The sequence below is a fragment of the Coptis chinensis genome, chromosome 5 (assembly GCF_015680905.1).
Source record: "Coptis chinensis isolate HL-2020 chromosome 5, ASM1568090v1, whole genome shotgun sequence".
Lineage (NCBI taxonomy): Eukaryota > Viridiplantae > Streptophyta > Magnoliopsida > Ranunculales > Ranunculaceae > Coptis > Coptis chinensis.
In genome coordinates this window covers 551399-567928 of record NC_141460.1, presented here as the reverse complement: position 1 = coordinate 567928, position 16530 = coordinate 551399, and the positions used below count along the sequence as shown (strand labels likewise).

Below are 16530 nucleotides of genomic sequence, written 5' to 3'. Positions count from 1 at the left end.
CCTTTTTGCAGTCACTATTTCTTCTTCAACATATGACCCCCATGAGTTCAACTGTGGTCACACAATCTTCAAGCATTTTTCTTCAAAGGCTCACCCCTACGCTCAAGCAAATTTCTATGGTAATTTCAACACTCCTGTTTATATACTTTGCTCTTCGACCATGATTAAACCAAGTGAGTTGGAGGAAATGAAGTACACATAAAAAAGATCCCTAATGAGCCCATTGAAGTGGAATTAGATAAAGCTTTTGAAGCGCCTGATACCAATGCATTTGACCAAACATTCAAGTTTCTTTCATCTTTTTCGAAAAACCATTCTCATCATTAGTTCTTCAAAATGGTACATTTTTAAAATAAAACTGACACGAAATATATACTACAGGGATTATGATGCCGAAAAAGAAAGGAAAAAGACTGTTGAACAATTTTACCGGATCCAACACATTAACCAAACATTTGCTTTTGTAAGCTATCATCAATGAATTACGTACAAATGTATTGATAAAAAAAAAATGAGAATATGGGAGGGTTGCAAACTTCTCAATGAGTTTGTGGATGAGAGTGATCCTGACTTGGATGAACCTCAGATTGAACATTTGTTACAAACATCTGAAGCTATCAGGAGAGGTATGGCCTTATCCATGGTTTATACAAGTGAGTTATACATTTGGGAATGGGAACGTATGTATATTAGCACTTGAACTTTCTATTTTCTGCAACTCCGATGTATTTGCTATTGCCTATTTCGTATGCGGTTTTTTTTTCTTGATTACAGGCGATGACTTTAAGGATTTTATGCTAGGCGGTGTCAGAAGGGCGAAATAATGTCAGGTGCACCTCTTACTCCTCTTAGTATGCAATGTCAGGTCATTGGTGGGTCTTTCTTAAGAATTTGCATTGGAAGATTGAATGTAAAAATACTAAAATCTCAACTGTTACAGTCTTCGGAGTCAAGTTTTGGGACCATTTGATAAGAAGAATTTGACTAAGGATATCAAGACAAAATTACAGATTAATTGTTGACTTCTATTTAATTAGAAAAAATACCCAATTTAGAAGACATCTGCTTGGTAGCTATATTTAGATTTTAGTCTGAAAACTATATAAGTAGCTTACTTCACAGAAGGTGTAGCACTCACACATGAGCAACACAAGAAGTTGCTCTTTTGTGGACTATGGAGTGTGGTAGTAATGTAGTATGGACCAAGGCCCTTTTATTTGAATACTAGCGAGTAGTGACAATCTATTCTCCAAAGAAGCATTAATGGCTTGGCCTTCAGCTCCAGCCAACATCGCCTCTCAACTTTCTGCCCACGATGCTCAGAAAGTTTTATTTGTTTGAATTCATGCAAATAGCCGTATAGGACATTCGGTGCTGAGGGAGCAAATATTTCCATTGACTGGTTTTATGGTCCAGTACAGCGATATCGTTTCTATCCACTTTCATGTTTGTCATCCTGTTCCAATTTTTTTCCCTTGACTTTATTTATTGGTTTGTCTTGCTAATTTTTATTTTAGGCTTTGATTGTTTTATTTTCTATCATTTCCCCCCCACAGAGCAGCTGTGTATATGGAGCATGTAAGCATTAACTTTGGTTAGAGCACTCTGACCGTGCTCTAAAAGGGTAGGTACAACAAGCCAGGTCATTAATATCTTCTCACTCATATTTTAAGAGAAAGGTCAAGTTTTATTATGGTTTATGCTGCTCAGCATGTTTTATATCATGCCTGTTAGATTTATGTGCATGTTATATATGTTGTGTGTATAGTATTTTGATTAGTAGTTGTCTTTGATATGATTGCCCATACATTTGCAACAATGGTGCTTCGCATGTAATTCCTTGACTCCCATTTTCTTGGGATTCGAGCCAATGGGCTGTAGTAGATTTCGGTTTTTAACAATTAATATATTTGGTACGTATTACTTCTGGCCCTGTCCTCCAATTTGTTTATGATGCTGATATGGGAATGTCACCTAATGAGCTTACTTAGGTGGTTTTGCCCATGGTGCGAAAGGAATGGACATCTTGAGTGTTAATAATCAGCTTACTCAAAGGGATTCATCTGAAGATGCTTACACAATATTTTTTTTTACTACCACTATCATAAGTCCTTCGCTACCATTTTATACAATGCTGATATGGGAATGCCACCTAATGAGCTTCCTTAGGTTAATTTGGTTTTTCCCATGGTGCGAGAGGAATGGACTTTTGAAATAGTGCCACCTAATGAGCTTCTCACTCAACAAACTAATACTTGGACATTTCCAATAGTGCATGTCTAGAACAAGTGGTTCTGATATATGAAGGTGCAAATGTAGTTGGGCAAACACCCTGAAATTATGAAGTGTAGCCATTAGAAAAATACATTTTTTTTTTCTTTCTTAGGCTCGCTTTGTGCTCTGACAGGTTTGGTATTCGTTGCTAATTTGCGTACCCATATTCACATTCATTCAGGTTTGTGTTGTTGCTGCTTTTTCTATATTGATTAGAGTCTGGTATAGTAGCATACTTTGGTCGGATCCAGGATCATCGACATTGGCGTGGAATTAGATCATTAAGTTTCCATGGTGAGCAAAAAATTGGATATTATTTGAAGAAACTATGCTTTCGAAAGTTTTTCTTTTACCCATTTTTAACTAATCTTTTTCTTCTTCTCTTTATAGATTTTAGTTGCGCTGCTCTCTAAACTCTTTGTTGCCGCGGTTGGTATTCTTCACTGATGGGGAGAAGAAGGCAAAGAAAATATGTTTAGATGTGTTTGGACAGGTCACAAACTTATTTTACGTTTTAATCTATTCTTTTACTGCAAGTTTTGAGTAAATTAATAATCTATCTTGTTTAATTTCTTTGTAATTATATTATGTTTGTCTTCGATCCTTAATCATTTTGCAAGGAGGTACTATTGGGGCCGTCATAGTTTAGGGGTGAGTTTGTTAATATGGGATAAGCTTTTCAGTGCATATGGTCAACCAAAAGAAGGAAAATATTGATTGAACGATTGTACCATTCTTTATAGTAAATTATCTGTCTCTTTGTTCTTGGAACAACAACACAGATAGCGAGTTAAACTGCCAATTGTTCTTTAATTTGTTCTTGGGCACACCCATCGCATCAATAATTGAATAGAATACGTTTACACCACTTTATGATTATTGAGATTCTTTGTAAAGTTAACTAGAAGAACACCATCTCTTCTTAACAATAAAAGGTTAGGTGGTGTTTACAGCCCTTTTATTTGTTCCAACATACCAAGTTGCCAATGCATACATTATGCCACATTGATAGCAGGAAAAAAATGACATGTGCTTTTAAAATCTCCTTTCAATAACTATGTTAGGAAAATTATAAATTAATTGGCACAACTAAAATTAAAGTTTATTGAAAAAAAATTAACTCCTATAGAATTTAAGGATCATATTTGAACTATTTTTTCCGGAAACCCAAAAGGTCGGAATGAAGAAAAGGGAAAACCACCAAAGAACAAAGCTTATGATTTGCCACCAGAACCGCGGCATACCACAATCACATATTTGGTTGGGTCATCGTCTACTAAGGACTACACTCAAGAAAATGAAATTCTATTCAAAGAAAAAATTATTAACGGTTGCATCTTTGATCATCCTCCTTAAAAATCTGCAGGTATGTAATTTGTCTTCCATTCGGATTACCCACTTAAAGAATGATCCATTATAGATTTAGGGTGAAGCTTGCTTACTGTTTCTTTTGGGATTTTCCTTTGAGCCTTTTGTGTTTCGATATGCAAGGTGGGGTGTATAAAGGAAATTGACATTTACAGTTTCACCTTTTCATTTATTCTTTGGAAATCTATTAAGTTTTTCTTATTAAATTTCTTTTATAATATTTTACTTTTCATATTGAGACGAGAAAGAGTAAGTACTTGCATTCATTACTTGCTGACCAATTCAAGCCTGTATCATATCACCTTTAAAAACTTGAAAGTTTATGCTCTTGACGTGAAAAAGGTGGGTGGTAATGGATATATTCATCCCAAGCCGTGTGCAACATACTGATCTTGGCATGAAAATAGATACTTTAGAATAATGTCTAAATGCTAATATGGTTGCAGGAATGATGCGTCACTTGATCATTTACTATGAGATTGCATTAATGTGCACAAGATGTGGGAATGGGTTTTCTGGAGAACTTTTGGCTTCAAGAACAACTTTATGGCACGCACTAAAGAGGCACTCAGGCAGTGCAAGAGCCATAACACAATCAGTTAACATCCTTAGGTAGCTACAATTATTTCTTGACTGATGCATCTTTCTGTCTCTTGAAGGATTGTATGGTCAACACCAAGGCTGATGCTATGATGTTAAGGAAGTTGGGATGCTCGAAAGACATGGCGTTGCCTACATTATATGGGAACCAGTGGAACATAGGATAATCAAAATCAATTAATGCAGATGGGCCATCAAATGCCAATCCAGCCGTGGCAGGGTTTGTATAGAGACCGTAAATGTGCCATACTTCAGGTGATATGAAAAAATATTGGTGTTAGCTCGATCCACAATTCTGATATCAACATCAAGGTCACTTCGAGTCGTGTACCCACAACAGATCCTCCCTTGCCAATCCACCAAAATGGGATTCCCTTCTCCGAATGCACAACTTACATACACCCAATTTTCAGCCAAATCGTATCCAGGAGCCATCACTTCTTGAGAAAGGAGGAAAGGGCGGGTGAGCTCAAGAAACCTTTTAAGAGTTTTCTGTCTCACCGGTTCGGCGGCAATCATGAGAAATTTCATTGAAGAAAGGTCATAGCTAGGTGTCTTCTCTATAAGACTCCAACCTCCCCGACAATGAGTTCAAATCACGAAGTTGGGGCCGCTGCCTGCGTAGCTTCGGTATTGGCTCATTGTGTGAAGCCATAAAAGAGGATTCTTAATGAATGTGAGCGGAGAGAATAAAATCAGAGTATTCAGTCCAGGAAACTTTGATATAGCTACTAAACATGCCCAATCTGGTATCCGCTTCTGCCCAGTGAGTGTTGTGGCCCTCAATGCACCAAGCGTATAGCACTCGCCCTTAATGCACCAAGCGTATAGCAACGCTCTTGATTCCGTCTCTTTATTTGTCCCATCCGCTGAACAACTTTGCAGCGGTCACTAAATCCAAAACCATATTGTTGAGAAAATTCTTAAGGTTATATGATTTCTCAGTTTTCATTTGTAAGTGTGTATTGAATCTTATTTTCTGGGCAGGTAGTATAGAGAGTGGTAACACTGGAAAATGTTGCACGTTGAATTTTATTTTGTCGATTGGAATTGCAAAAGATTGTTCTATTGCTCTTTGGTTTGTTTATGCGAAATTGAAATTGTTTACCAGAAATTCGCTTCATTGAGGAACTTACATGTGGCAAGCCTCTTTTTGTGTATGTAGATGGTGTATGGTCATTGAACAAAATAGAAGCGTATCAAAACCTAATTATCCCTCAATAAGTAAAGGATGAGTAGGGTATCGTTCCACTTTTAAGTGTATGTTATGTGAAGGACAGGACTGGAAAGGGGGTTTAAGGGATTAAAAACTATGATTATAGAGATTTTAGATTCTAATGCTAAACTAAACTAAATTAACTAAACTATTAGGAATTCATAAGAGAGGGAATTCAAGAGATTAGAATCCACCAATACTTTTAATCTATGACCTTCTGCTTCATGGTTGTTTTTTTTACAAGTAGACTACAATTAGGCAATCGAAATGAAAGGACGATGCCCTCTTGATCTAAAACATCATTAACAATTAACTCTACTTAAGGTTGTTCCTATGTTTATGCTATTACTATCTTCTTTCCTTTTATATAAGCTCGGGCAGCCATTCAATGTATTACCGAGAGCAACATCAAGGAGTACTTCCTAATATGGTGGCCATTCAATGAATCACTACTTAAGCCAAACATAAAGAATACTTCCCCTAGGCAGCCACTCCCTGAGCTACCCCTTCTAAGGCAACACAAAGAATACTTCCCTAACTCTAAAAAACTATACTACTAGAAGAAAAGTAAAGAACACTAGCATGATATTAATATTGCAAAACATAAACCTTATTCTATACTTCCATCCCCTGGTGTGGGCAATGGAACTAATAACTATAAACATAAAGAACTAACCTGATTAAAGAACACCATGAACTAGAAGAATCATTAAACCTTAAGCATCGGCTTCATCTCCTCCCTTGAAGGAGAAGATTAGCCTTCTATAAAGAAGGAAGAACACGAAGAACGAGAAAAAGAAGAGTCGAAGAACATAAGACTAGAAAGACTAATTTATTAAGACTCAGCTAGTTAAAACCGATCTTTTATTATTAATCTCTCTCTGCCTCAAGTTCTGGAGACAAGAATATGAGTGAATTGGCAAATTACATGAGGCACTTAGGTCCTCTATTTATAGGGGTTACAATGAGTTCTAAAAGCATTCCAAACCGTCATTTGTTTTCTAATACAAATAGACTTCTTTCAGAGTCCAACTCATCTCCAAAACTGAGAAGGAATTGGCTACGATTAATCGATTCATACGCCTCGGGACGCGATCAATCGCTTGGGCGCTTTCGATCCATCGTCCCCGATCGTAAAGCCTATTTTGTCTCTTTTGCTCCATCCTTCTATCCTCTTTTGCGGGCTTTGGTCTAAGCAATGAATCATTTGGCCTTGGGCTTCCAAATAGGCTTTAAAATAGGTCCAAGTCGTATCTTTAATAGCTTCAACTCCTTGGCCTTCTTCATGATTGTCCACGGGCATCCCATGTGATCCTTAATGCTTCGAATTGCTCCGTTTTACCCCTTTTTCTCTAATATTCCACAGAACTCTCTCTTTCACCTGTAGAATCATAAAACATAACTTACAAACGCTATTAGTGCACTAAGATGGCTAAACAAGAAGCATAATCGAGGGTTAAATTGCACTTTTTGAGCACTTATCACAACTCCCAACTAGCCTTTTGCTAGTCTCTTAGTAAATAAGATAAAAAAATAGATAAGTGATCAAAATCACATCCTAATAACAAAAATAAAATCCTAACTCATTTTTGCAGGCATCGCGATTACATTTATCATATGTAACAAGGCTTTAAACCTTTAAGTTCCCCAAAATGGACGAGTTATAGTCTCGTGAGGGTTTTCAGGTGATATACCCACAAAATCAATCAATAGCATGTTCAAGAATGATAGTATTTTTCAGAGAGAGAAATTCCTTACCCACTTAGTGCTTACTCCAATAGACAGTCTCCATTGCTAACTACATTGCTGCAAAAACTCATAAATTATGATGGGAGATAGTAAAAATTGACAAAATTCTCAATCAAGGCTTATGTGTGTACTTAGTCAATCTCCTATACTCTCCTATCCAAGAAACGGAATCCCTAGTTTACCATAGGTAGATAATCTCGACTTTCAATTCTCACCGGTCATACTCTCAGAAAAGAATCTCTCAGAAGATGGTCTACTATTTTACCTCATGTATGTGGGGAAAAGAATAATGAATACGAACATCCCACATACTACCTTCAAAAACGGACTTCTGGATGAAATTAGTCTCATGGAAAGAATGTCAATCACATATGAAGTGTCGGGTCCTTCACTTTAGCATCCTCTCACTTATTCTAGACTTCGTACCATACTGTAGTGATAAGTCATGGGTTGTAACTGGGCTTGGTATTGGTTTATGAAGGAAAGGTAAAAAGGATTCTAAGGTTGTTTCCGAAAACACTAAAAGTTTTGCTTCATTCTTTGGAAGATTTCTTCAAATTCTGTATTGCAGAGAAAATGCTTCCTTTGTCTTAGCTTTTCCATCCATTACGTTCAACTTTTTTTTTTTTTTCTATAACTTCGATGGTATATCCTTGATTAGTCTTGGATATGCTTGTTTTCCACTAGCTTCTTTCACTTAGAAACAGAATGATGGTCTTTATTGTATCTCTCCTCGATATTTCCTTGTAATCTTCCTTTTGTGCTCTTTCTTCCTCCTTGTTCCCCTCAGATTCTCGAAACATATGGGTATGGCTGATAAAGATTTTGGCTATACTCCTTGTCCGGAGTTGGGTAAAGGGTAAAAGGGTTTTATGAAATAAAATGGCTTATTGTGAGGCTCAAAAAGGTTTAACATGATGGTCTTACTAGGTGGGATAAAGGCTGAATGGGTTCACTACTTGACTTATCGAGATGATACTCTGCTTTTGAATAGACTACAAGACCTAATGGCTATCTCCCAGTTGATGTCACTTCGTGATTAACCAAATCAACAAATAATGAGACTATATTACAAACGACATAAAAACTAAAAGATGTTGAGTCACTAAGACTCGGATTTTTCGTAAGAACTCTCCAAAGAATGGGTATAAAGCTTAAGTCTCGCGGGCTAAGTCTAAAAATTCTACTTCCAATTTACTAGGGGTTTAAATCTCTCTTCTAGCAAAAGTACACAAAACTGACCAAGTATTATGGTGGTGCCTTGATAAAGAATTCTATTAACAAGAACTATGTCCAAGCATAATAAATAGTCTAAGCGGTAATGAAATTAATAATATCAACTATCTATCAAACTCAACGCTAAGCAGTATAGAATATATATCCCAGACTCATCATTAAAATTCATTTTTCTCATGCTACTGATATAGAAACAAAAATATTTTTGTTTTTGAAAACTAATTTTCGAAATTCATTTCTCAAGTACACCTTCCCCCTACTTATGCATGCATTGACCTGAATGTATAAAGAAGTAAATGAAATGGATGAGAAAAAGGTAGGATATTACCATTGATGCCGAATATCAAGAATTAGTTCAAGAAACAAATTTTTAGGTCTTTTTATGTCAGATCCCCAAGACATAATGTGAGTCTTTTAAAGTCAGATTCTCAAGACTTTTGAGTCATTTATAGTCAGATCCTCAAGACTAGTATTCCCATCCACTAGGTTCCACTTTGTAGGAATTCTTCTGATCTCTCTCAGCATGTGATTGACAAATGTATACCTTGTACCAACAATTTTCTCTTAATGGTTGTAACTCAGGACAAGTTTCAGAATGGCAATTCTTACAACAACCTAGCTTACGCACTCTCCTTTTATGTGCAAATGGACTTTTACTGAGCCCTACACGAGCCATTGAAATAATCTTCCTTTGAAGGTCAACAGGGAGTACATCCCATAAACTAAGAGGTGGGGGATACTTAGGTTTCCATCTCAAAACTGATCTTTCGACAGCATGCTTACTTCCTGTAGACATTTTTGCTCGATCTACTAGAATTCCTTCCTTTAAAACTTGGTGACCCAACACTATCCCTTCCTTTACCATGAAGTGACACTTTTCCCAGTTCTGAACTAAGTTGGTATCGCAACAGCGTTTAAGGACTAAGGAGAGATGGTGCAGACAATCCTCAAAAGGACATGTGAATTTTGTTTTCTCTTTGTCCTAGGGTGAATATGGATCTGAAAATATCCTGAGTAACCATCAAGAAAGCAGTAGTAAGCTTGTCCAGCTATTCTTTCTAACATCTGATCGATGAATGGCAATGGAAAATGGTCTTTCCTTGATGCGCTATTAGTTTCCTGTAGTCGATGCAAACTCTCCATCCAATATGAATCTTGGTTGGAATCAACTCATTATTCTCGTTCTCGATTACTGTGGTTCCAGACTTCTTCGGCACAACTTGAACTGGACTAACCCATTGACTATCAGAATTAGGGTAGATAATGCTGGCATCAAGGAGTTTGACGTCCTCTTCTCGAACTACTTCCTTCATCTTTGGATTAAGCCTCCTCTGTGGTTGCTTAGAAGTCTTGGAATCCTCTTCCAAATGAATCCTATGTTGAACTATCATAGGGCTGATCCCCTTGATATCATCAATTGTCCAACCTATGGCTGACTTGTATTCCTTTAAAAGTGCTACTAACTTGGATTCCTGGTCCTTAGTCAAATCTAATGCAATGACTACTGGGTAGCACTACAAGAAAATCGATTTTTCCCCACGGATTCCCGGTATTTTTAGCCACGGTCATAAACCCTTGCATAGTTTCCTACGAATTTTGACCGTAGCAAATACATTTTTTCTCATTTCGTGCCTTTAATACCTTTAGCCACGGTTTATCTCTTTAATTGGGCCGTGGGTGGAGCTACGGCCAAAACCGTCGGGTACAATTTTTTTAACCATGACACCTCTTCTACGCGTTTCGACCGTGGGCTTAGAGCTGAAAAGTTTGGGCGGTGACCACTTGCTTCCCTCCCACTGCCAATGCAGTTCTAAAAAAGAAAAGAAAAGACCGGATCATTATTTCTTCTCTCATCTCCCACCGCCAACAGCAAAAATTAAAACACTTCATCCCCCACCGCCACTCAACCCTATTTTTTCTTTTCTCTTCCTTCTTCTCTCATCTCAAGAAGGTATTTCAAGCACCGATTTTTTTTTTCAAGCACTGATTTTTTTTTCAAGCACCGATTTTTTTTTGCCAAAACTGGGAGAACTAATTTTTCAATTTAAATTTTTTTAGGATTTACTAAGTGGGAAAGGGATTACAAGCTTCGTTTCTCTTCTCGAACGCGATTCCTCCATTACAAATTGAAAGTGACTTATTATGCTATTAAACATTGATTTTTATTTGATTTTTTTTTTTTTTTTTTAATCTAATATTAGATGTTGTTGTTATCAAAGTAGTATTCATTCCCTATTCTCTTTTTCTCTCTAAATTTATATTAACCGATCGCCATGTCATGTTTCAGAACCATTTTTTTTTTAGGGTTTTATATCTTTTTGTTGGGTTTTATTTTATGAATATGTTTTTACTGTTTTACTTTGTATTGAAATCATGACTTGTTTTGGATTGTGTGTTTCTTTTCTTTTTTATTATTCTCTTGCCGCTTCATTATGCTATTTCTGAAATGTTAAACTCCGTAATTCGACCTTTACTTGAAAGTGATGTTTTTAATCAAGACCTAATCTATCTCTCGACCAAACACCTCAGTTGTTCGATTGTCCTCAAAGTGCAACCTTTATTCAAGGTAAAAATTTCTATTTATGTTTTGTATTTATGTAATACCAAATTCCACAGATAGAACTGCTTGTAGTGCTTGTTGTTGGAACATTAGAGCTACCAACCATCCCCCGTATAGAACTGCTCATGTCAATTTAAAAAATGGTTGCTGTAATTTCAGGGACAAGTCTCGATACATTCACTTATGATATAATGTTCTGATTGTCTATTAATTTGTGAGATAGCCTATGGATTTTAGAAGGTCGAATTGGAGATATTGGTGATTAGTCATTACTAGTCACTTTACTTGCTTTTTAAAGTTTGATTAGTTTTACTAGTCTGGACAGTTGTTATGAATATTTGATTTGTTTGACTAGTCTAGAGTCTGGGCATGTGCTATGAGTTAATCTTTAGTTGATTAGTTTTACTGGTCTGGACATGTCCATGAAATAATCTCCAGTTGATTAGTTTTTTGTTGCACGGCGAAGTTACTTTTTTTTTTTTCCAAAGAATGGGGTGAAAGATAGAGTCTGTGGAGAGCTCTTGGAGAGACCTCATTTACAACCCAAACTGGTGGCGAGATCATGGGAAGGAAAACTTAATGGACAGGTCAAGAAACTACGGCAAGTGATGTCAATAATGTAATATAGTCGATTGACGGTATTGATGTCAATAATGTAAATTTCTCAAACTCTATTTATTTTTATCACCCTTTATTTTTTATTACTAATATATATATATATATATATATATATATATATATATATATATATATATATATATTTTGTGTTTTTTGTTTTTGTTATTAGATTAAGTTGGTTGGGATGGTTTTACGATAGAGTTGAAAGGGCTACAGATGTTTCTTTCTCTATTGATGATGGCACTGGGCGTCTTGTTTGCCACAGATGGTGAGTTTTCCTTAAGTAGATATAAGTCATGCCTTTAGTCAACAAACCATCCCATTGTAAGAAATGAAAGCAAGAATTGTTTATAGTTATAATTTTTTTTTTTTATTTGTATTTTGGTTGAATGAGAGCATTGATTCGAAGGAAATGGAACAAATACAGTAAGTGGGTTCCTATCAGTTTATTTTTAGAGTAATAATTTAATTACTTAATTGCCTTTTCTTTTGTTTGTATGTTGATCTTTAGAGATGGAATGTACGTTGAATATTTATAATGAGAGTCAAGTTTTGAATGAGTTGGAACAGACGTCGAGGAAGCTTCAACAGAATCAACATGAGGAGAGTCGGAGAGTGTTTTAGCAGAAATTGACGTGGCATAAGCAGGATGTTAGGCATCTTAAAGATGTTTCGTTGTGGAATCAGACTTATGATAAGATTGTTGGGTTGTTGGCTAGGATAATTTGTATGATCTTTGCTCGGTTATGTACTCTATTTGGGGATTCTGTCGTACGGGTCGAGTCTGCTGGGTGTTTGTCGGAGTTTTATTCGGCAAAGGGGGTCTTCTTTTGTTCGAATGAAGCGCCTTTGCTTTACAGTCCTATAGATGTCCGGACGGAATCGTCAAATGGCTTCGGGACCATTACATCGCTTTAGCTTCTAGCAGGTCCGGTGCTTATAATTCGGGACCAATGGCGAATTCCAGAGAGAAAGGGGACACACTTTCGACTTGGGCCGACACCACAAAGAAGTCCCCTTCCTTTCAATCGAGAAAATGTCACTTTTCCATGCGGAGCTAGCCCAGGAGGCTTTTTACAGAATGCCTTCGTTTTAGCGATTCGGCCGGTAACAATGCCAGATGATGATATCGAGCATGAAGGTCAAGATAGCCGACTTTTCGATTATTAAGTCATTTGGTAATGGGTTGAGAAGAGACCATTACATCGGTCTTGATTGTTGCCAATTTACGTGGGAAATACATATGGAGAGCTTTTTATGGAGAACGAGTAAAGCAAACTAATTAATGACTAAAGATCTATCAATAGTTGCTTTGCAATCTGCTTACTTCTTTGTCTATGATATGCAACTTTTGGTCTAGTAAAGCTAGTAGTTATTATTTGGTTGGATGTAATATGTTTAATCTCATTGGAATTTTCTAATGATATCTTTATGTAATCCTCTATCGCATCTTTGTGTTCGATCTTGATTTTTTATTTAATCCTCTATGTAATATGTTTAATCCCATTGGAATTTTCTATGATATTTTAGTGATTTTAAATCCTTTTATGGATTAATGCCCCCTCAATTTGTTTTAGGACTGGTCTATCATTTGTAACAACTCTTATATTTATCGTATTTCGGTTTTTTTCTAAATTTTGATGATTTTGAGATGTAGTCGTTCTCACATATATATGGTATTTGCAGGAGAGACAAGACTTCCAAGAAGTAAGTATGAGGAGGATGTCTATATTAACAACCATACATGTGTATGGGATTCTTGATGGAAAGATCATCGATTGGGATTACAAATGCTTTTCAAATCGAGAATGACTATTGCCTTTGAGCAAATGGAATTGAGGTTTTGCGAAGCGCTTCTGAGATCTTATGAAAGCTAACATTGCTCGTAAAGAGGCCACTCAATGTGAGTCTGCGTTCTATAAAAGATCTTATGTAATATTTTCTTTCGCTAGATTTCTCGGTGAAGAGAAAAATCGACAAGAATCTCCATTCGCGATAGATCGTTGCAGAAAAATCCATTTGTTGTACTGTCCCATCTTCAATCCTCAAGAAATCCAAGAAAGCACGGAGAGTGGTTGTTGAAACAACCAAAGATGTTTCTAAGGTAAGAGAGTAATTATTTACTTAGAGGAGGTTGTTGATTTATGTTCTAAAGCAGCCGTTTCTTGATTCCATTTCTATCTTTTGACATTCAACAGGGTCAAGTATCTGGAATGGTTGACTTGTGGGATACTAAAGGTATCATCTTAATAACCAATTTTTCATTTTATCTTATCGTGGTCCTAGTTTTTCGCATGTTTGGTACTCTGTGATTACAAGGGTCCGAGTGAGATTCTTTTTTTCTTGCAGATGAAGAAAATGTCAAGGCCGTAAAAGGTATGATGTCATCATTTTTTTGTCAAGTTCTAATGGCTTAGTTGCTCTCTCTTTGCCACCACGAGGTGTGTGTGTGAAGAGATCAGAAAAATTTAAACTATTTTGAAACATGTTACTCAAAGGGCAATGTGTATTTTTATTTCTCTTGGGTGGCGGTTTAGTACTTTAGTTGTAGTGTTTCTTTCTCTATTGTTTTCTCTATTTTTAAAATATTGAAGAGATTTTGAGAATCAGGGAGTATTGTCTATCTTTGATGGAAGTTTGTTTATTTACTAATTGAGAAGTTTTTGTACGTGAAGTCCAAGCCATCCCTTATTCCGGCAGTTGAAGTCGAACCACCTGGAACTACATGTTAAGCACTCCTATTTTATGTGAACATATAGGTATTACTCTTAATAGTTTTTATAGAGTTTATTTGGAGATGGGATTTTATGGGATATAAAGTACATCAAGATGTTAATTATATTTAAGTTTGATGTATTTTATAACTATGTTTAGAACCTCTTTCCAATTTTGCCTAAACTTAGATTGTTGGAAGATTATATCTTTACAACGGGCTTTAAGGGAAATCTGAAATATATTCACTCACTCTTAAGTTAAGCAACTTGGGAACTCCAATGTTGTATCTGAGGGAGGATGCATCCTATTCGGGGGAGGGACTTACTATCGATATGCTGCTAGTTATAGTATTTTATAACTATGTTTAGGACACCTTGCATTTCTGATTTTGGTATTCAATCATTTGACACGGGGCATTTAAGCAAACGTTTGCCCCTTTTTTGGTATGTGTAGGGAATCTATCGGATTCTTGGAAAATGAAGGCGTGATTTACACAACAATCGGCGAGAACCACTATAAGTCTGCTTTAAATGGCTGAATGCTCTTTCTTCTTCGAGTTCATCGGTGTTTGTGATTTGGTTTTTAATCCACTTTGTCATCTTTGTAGCTTTGTCCCTTTTATTATTTTCAGTTTTATTTTGTTCTCTAAAAGTTGTAGATCCTACTATGTTGAAAGAGAAATCGAGATAATTGACGAAAGCTTACAATATTTAATTAATTTGCTAGGTCTCGCTTGATTGCCGATTTGCGGGTGAAATAGGAATTAAAATATCAATATTTTTAAAAAATAAATAAATAACTCTGCCACGCCCATAGCCGTCTGGAAAGAACTTTTCCCACGGTTAGGTGCACTTTACCCACGGTCAAATAACAACCGCCAAAACCAAAATTCACTACGCAAAACACCAAAGCCCACGCTAAGACCGTAGGAAATATCTTTCCCCACGGACTACAAGCGTCGGTAAAACTAATCTTTACCTACTTAATTCAAACCGTGGGAAATACTAACCTTTTCCGACGGGCTTTTCCTACGGTTTAAAACCGTGGCAATACCGACGGCAATGACCGGCCTTAAAGACCGTCGCTATTGGTGGGCTTTACCGGCGGTCATGACTGTCGGCATCACCATTCCCGACGCCTTACAAAAAGCCCACGGTCCTCAGACGCGGTCCAAAACCGTGGGAAAAGGGCTTTTCCCACGGTTTTGGACCGTGGCGTAAAACCTATTTTCTTGTAGTGTAGGTTCCCAAATCTCCTAAGAAAATATACTTGAGTGTAGACGGCAAAGGCTTCAATTCTAGCTTAGGTAGCTCCTTCTTAAGCTCTTTAGATGGTTCATCAGGCATAGGCGATTCAAACTTTTCTCTGAGCTTGCTGTCATCCATGATAGGTGATGAATGCAAAATCGCATTGATTGCCTCGACACTAAGTTCCTCATAGTCTGAGTCAGTTTAAGCTTTCAACAACTTGTTAGCAGGATATGAATGAGTCAGATAATCCTGTGCTAATGCTTCAATCATGCATACCTCGTTCACAACACACACCTCCTGTGGTTGCTATAACATATGGAAAACATTGGTCTTGACTTTCATATTACCAAAGGATAACGTCATATTACTGTTTCAACAGTTGATGAGTGCATTTGCGGTGGCCAAGAATGGTCTGCGCCTAGAATGATTGGTATCGCCTACGGATGTAGGTTACGTAATCGAAAGTACTATGAAATCAACCGATAATAGAAATCTTCGATTTGGACTATGGCGTCTTCAATGATTCCTCTAGGTATCTTCACTGATCAATCTGCCAACTGTAAAGTAACATCAGTTGGTTTTAGATCCTTTAAGCCTAACTTCTGGAGATCGAAATATGGTAGAAGATTCACACTAGCACCCAAATCTAATAAAGCTTGCTCCCCAAAGAATCTCCAATTACATGTAGCATTGGACTTCCAGGATCTTTTAGTTTCATAACCGCTTGATTCTGTAGGTACGATGAACATCTTTGAGCGATAAAAGCTTCTTTTGGAATGTTGGTCTTCTTCTTCACTAGATCTTTCACAAACTTGGCATACGAGGGGACTTGCTTGATGGCGGTCAGAAATTGGATATTAATATGCAAATTCTGAAATACATTGCAAATCTCCTTGTACTGGTCATCCTTTCTGGTATTCACTAGTTTCGAAGGAAACGGGTCT

At 36.7% G+C, this 16530-nt stretch overlaps 1 long non-coding RNA gene across 1 annotated transcript; it reads left to right on the top strand.

Annotated features, from left to right (window-relative positions):
* The first annotated feature begins 13650 nt into the window (after window positions 1–13650).
* LOC147496170 (uncharacterized) lies at window positions 13651–13993 on the top strand. The gene is made up of 3 exons (XR_015196539.1): window positions 13651–13725; window positions 13820–13859; window positions 13971–13993. It is a non-coding gene; the product is annotated as an uncharacterized LOC147496170 (long non-coding RNA).
* The last annotated feature ends 2537 nt before the right edge of the window (window positions 13994–16530 follow it).